Here is a 5,604-nt window from a genome sequence, read left to right as displayed (position 1 = left end):
ACAAAGAATCTTCCTATGTGTATTATTTCTTAATTGCCCTCACCTCAAAATAACTCTTATGCCAAAGTAGCATCATTTTGGAGTGGGTTATTCTTCCTGCCATTTAAAATCCCCCCCTTGCAAACATTCTAGCATTTGCTAGTATTATATTTGTAGTAGATTGGGGTCAGTCCCATTTCCTTCAAAAGAAATTATAATGACAGGGACATTAATATTTTAGCTTCCAAAATCTCTCATTTATCTCTTTAGCACACTTGTTTACACTTGGTTCCCATAATCCAAAATAAAATAATAGATATTAACTATTCCTAAAGTCTACTCTGGAGAAGTTCTGTGGATCAATAAATATGTTTTGTATTGGGGAAAAAAAAAAGTTTAAATCATTTTCATGGACATATGAAGTGAGAAATGATTTGAAAAAGAAGGAAATAAAATTATACCTTTAAGCTAAAGTGGTTTGTTTTCCTCTAAGCCTTACTATCTCAGTGCATTTATTTCTTGAAAATTAAATTTCTTGAGGGAGAATGTCATTCCAGGCCTTCTTCAGTTGGCCTCCAATATTTGCATATAACTGCCATTCCAGTGACTATGGGTTTTGCTTAGCAATTAATCAGTGTCAGGATGTCTTCCATTGTAGAAAGTAATTCACATGCAGATAGTTTCCTTAACTTTCCTTATTGAATTCCAAAAAAAAAAAAAAAAGTATGAAGCATCTGGATTTTTGACATACCTCTGTCTCAAAAGCTGAAGTGATAATGTTTTCATTGAAGAGATGTAAAACACCTGGGGTGTTAACATTTAATTGAAGCTTGTTTTTTTGAAAGAACAGAAATGAATTTGTACTTTGTCATAATTCATTTCCCTGAAGATGCACTTGCTCCACAGAAATCAGACAATAGAACTGTCGCCTCATTTGATTTTTAGCCAAATGATCAGATTGAACAATATCTAACCAATACTAATGAGATTGTGATGAAAACAATGAAAATACAAATAAAAACTATCTTGTAATAAGTGTATATTTCATTCAACAAAAACATTTATTGTGAATATAATTTTTACTTCTACATTTTTCAGTCTATAATACCACCTGGTGATATTCGAAGCCAAGTGTGCCCAGAATAATCTTGTCTCATTGAATTTGGAAGAAATGCAAATTGTGTTATTAAATTCTCTTACACAAAAACAAAACATGTAATGGCAAAAAACATTTTAATTGGTTAAATGTAGAAAACTTCAGGATTGTAGTTTTGGTAAATCATACCATTTTAGAGAGGGAGTCTTTCACATTTTAAATTAAAAAAAATAATAAATAGCTAAAACTGTTAATCTTTTCTATCTCCCTTGTCCATGACACTAAATAGAAGCTATAGAATTATACACAAAATTTTTGTACACAAAAATTTAACATCATATTGATGAAGTTCTAGAACCTAGGAGAGGTCGGTGGGCTGAGGTCCGGAGCCGATGACCAAGAAAGAATTCTTGAGACATCTTTGGTGCAAAATGGTGGTTTATTAAAGCACGGGAACAGGACCCATGGGCAGGAAGAGCTGCTGCCCTGGGTTGTGAGGGATGGCAGGTTATACACCTTGCTGTTGGGGGGGGTGTGAAGGGAAGGGAGATTCCTGGTGGGGTGTTATGATCCTGCTATCATTTACATTCCCTTCTACCTCAGCCTCCTCCAGTTTATGGTGTGGAGGGAGACATTAGGGCTTCAGAAACTGAGAGTTATTTGCCTCTGGAAATTTGTGCTATTGATAAGGTAACCTCCCTGTTTGTAGATCTCTAGGACATTTGCAGAGCAAGGGAGATTCCTGTCTTGCAGGATTATGATCTCTGCAAGTTAACTATTTATCGTTTTATGACAGTCAGGGGTGCCTGAGGAATGCTACACATATTACGGAGGGGAGCAGGTGGAGAGGGGGTGCAAGGCGCCAGTTTTTGCTCTGTCCTCAGCCAGCCTCCTGCTCCCTCATCAATATGTCGATGAAATAAAGTAATTTTTTTCATCCTTATTTCTGATGAGTATTTAGAATATGTACAGGATAATTTTTTAAAGGTAAAATTACGACAGAAATATAAAATGAATACATGTCACAGATCTTATTTAGCACAATAATTAATGAGGGAACTGGCAAAGTATCAAAACCAATTAAAGGAGAATTTGAAAAACATGCTAGCAAAGACAAATAAAAATACTGAAGTGAAAGTAGAAATGCATGCAAATTTGGCCAGTATCCATAGGGTAAAGATCAATTACATTTCCACCAGACAAAGTTCATTTGCATTTCTAATAATAATTTACATTATTTACATTATTATTTTAGTAGTGTACATAAGTATTTACATTAGTATTTTAATAATTATAATTATTTACATTGCTATTAGTTTTCCACAACTGACAGAATTGCAAAATACATAGAAGACTATGAAAAGCTAAAGTAATCTAAATGTTCTGGACAAGGTAACAGTAATCAATTTTACCCATTTCAAAGTCTTAGACAGTTTTTCTTTTATAGATTTATAGATTTATAGAATTTGAATTCATGCCATCTATTTACATGTCAGGAAGCAAGAATTCCTGTCCCCTCAAAGGTCCTCCTGGCTGGACTAGGAATCAAATTGACATGAGACAAACAGAGGAGAATTAAATTTAATAGTGTACATACAGGGACTCCACACAGACATGGAAATTCCAAAGATGGCCATGCAAAAGAGGTATATATGTCATCCTGAACTAAGGAGAAGGGAATAGGAGTCAGGGACTTCAGGGGAAAAGAATGTTATTCACAGGACAATAAGAAAAAGAGCAGATATTTGGCAATTAGATGTTTGTCTTGCGATACAGATGGGTCACTGAGATAAAAATCTCTGCTCATAGAAAGATCCCCAATTCAGATTTTTCTGTGTAGTTAATGGAGGGGCAAAAGAATCTCCTCAGCCTGAAGGGCCTTGATTGCCTTCAGCTCAGAATAATCTTCATACCAAAATGGACTGTCTTGGGGTGACAGTAACTGCAATTAATCTTTACCAAGAATAACTTTAAACTTATGATAAGGGCAACCAAGGCAAAAGAAAAGTTATTAAATTTCCTTACTACTTTAGAGCCCATGAACAAGTCCTTTGAAACGGGCAGAGTGACATTCCTCTAGGGACTCAACTGCCTGGATGTTGACACTTTGCTAGGGCTAAAGGCAATCTCAGCCCCACCCACAGGACCCTGTAAGTCTACTTTAATGTATAAAACATCCTTTGGAAACTTCTTTATCTCTACCTCCCAAGATACATTTTGGCAATCGCCCTCCAAACACATGACCCACTGATGCACATCTAAAGGGTCTCATGACTCAGGTTTTATTAGACAGTAATAAATAAACTTTTCCTAATAATAGCTAGCCCCCTCAAGGTCCTGGAAACCTTTCTTCCAAAATTTCTTAGAAACAACGCTATCCCTAACCCCTGTCAACTTGAAAGTATATAATGGGCCACTCCTCCGAATCCCAGTGCATGACCTTTCTGTCCACAGATTCTTATCTGTGCTTAAATAAAAACCACCTTTTTGTACCAAAGACATCTCAACAATTCTTTTTTGGCTATCAGCTCTGGACCTCACCAGTATTGCAAAACTACATCATTTGTCAACCCATTTGGGATCCCTCCTACTCTAGAGAGCTTTCTTTCTGTTCTCACTTTCACTTAATAAATTGTCACTTCACCCTTTTGTGTTCACCAGATTCATCCTTTGAATCCACGAGACAAGAACCTTGCAAGCCCGAAACACTTACATCCCACTTCACATGAGCACTTGTGAGGTGTTTGCTCTTCCTTTATAATAAGTTTTAATGTAATATGGGCGAATACTGTGAGTTCTGTTAGGAATAAATTAAATAAGTGTTCCTAACATAATAAAGCATGGGATTCTGCAAGTGTATGAACAAATTTATTTTGTGATTTATGATGTGGTTTATACATAGTTGAGTTTATATGTAAACTATCATATAAATTTCCCCCTGAAATTTTGCAATGTGGTAGACTTGGTATATTTGCCTAAATGCAAATCTCAGGGATAACTGAAGCTTTTTATCAGATTCTTAATGGGACCCCAGAATTTCTCAAAGGTTAAAAACTTCTACTGAACAAAATTATTCTGACCTACTTGTCTGCCTGATATTATTTCATTCAATCTTTTGGACTATTTATAGCAGGAAAGACAACTGGACTAGCACAGACACTCCAATATGCTGGCACAACAAACAGATTTATCTGAAAATCACCCTGGGAGCTCACGCTGGGTTGTCCAACGGTAAGCTATTTTGGAGAACCTTGATCTTCCCACTGACACCTCATTTCTTCAAATCTGGGTACATCATAATTGTGTTTCTCACAGGACCAATGGCTTCTTTCTCCAAGTAGGAGGAGGACCCGAATTGATCCTTACCAGACAATTCTCGAGAAGCATTGGTACCTTTACCCCATCTGTCCATTATGCCAGTAGTTTGTTTGTCAATTACCACATAAGGAAGGAGAACAGTGGGCTGACAGAGAGCCTTTCCTGAAATACAACCCAAGCTGTAGGGAGTCCTGGCATGACACCAGTCTGTGGGAGGCTAAAGACCATAGGACCTGTGCCTTCTATTCTTAATGAACCTTGGTTGCCAAGTTCTGCAAAAAAACCTATTCCTATTTCTTAACCTATGTGATAGGATGGTATAGAATTTTTGCTCAGTGCTAGCGAAATGCAACTGGTGATGCAAAAGGGACATAATTTTATCAGAGTGCTGACTATAAAGAGATCCAACATACCTCAGTCACCATCACAACATATATGTATTCTCTGATTTTTGTAGTATTTATAAGCCTGCTTGGGGAAAAAAAAAAAAGTGTGAACTTTCAGAGTTCAGCGATACATAAACAAGTGTGGTGAACTTGGGAAAGGGTAGCAGCAACTAAGTGGCAGAAAGACTACAGGGTCCATCTGGCACAATCCACTATGAGAAAGGGAAATGAGTCTGGACATCAGGATTCAGCACCAGGCAGAAGGATATTATGAGGGTATCATTTGAATACATCCCTGACTCAGCCTATTTGGCATCATGTTCACATCATGGGCAAAATAAAACTATAAAGCAAACAAACAAACAAACAAGCAAAGTTTACTTAAGCTTTGGGATCTTAGTTAGTATTAGGGAGCAAAAATGTCCTGTCCCCTTCAAGGTCGTTTTAACCAGGCAAAGAACCAAATTGACATGAAACAGGTTAACAGGAGAGACTCAAAATTAACCTATGGGGAATCCACACAAACATTGAAATTCCAAAGTTAATGAGGCAGAACAAGGTATATATATGTCATTCTGAACTGAGGAGAAAGGTAGGGGACTTCAAAGGAAATGCAATTCACACGAAGATAAGAAAGTGTAAATGGTAAAGAAATGTTTGCTAGGCCACTCAGAAACAATGGGACATGGAGGACTTGGATCAAACAGGTCTTGTTAGGTCCCAACCGTCTACCATACATAGTTTATACCATAATGTAGGTATCTATGGTGATAGCTCTCTTCTTGGTGCAGGCCCTCTACCTGATTTTTTTTTTTTTTTTTTTTT

This window comes from Mustela erminea, chromosome 8 (assembly GCF_009829155.1).
Source record: "Mustela erminea isolate mMusErm1 chromosome 8, mMusErm1.Pri, whole genome shotgun sequence".
Classification (NCBI taxonomy): Eukaryota; Metazoa; Chordata; class Mammalia; order Carnivora; family Mustelidae; genus Mustela; species Mustela erminea.
Note: the sequence above shows the minus strand (reverse complement) of the source record.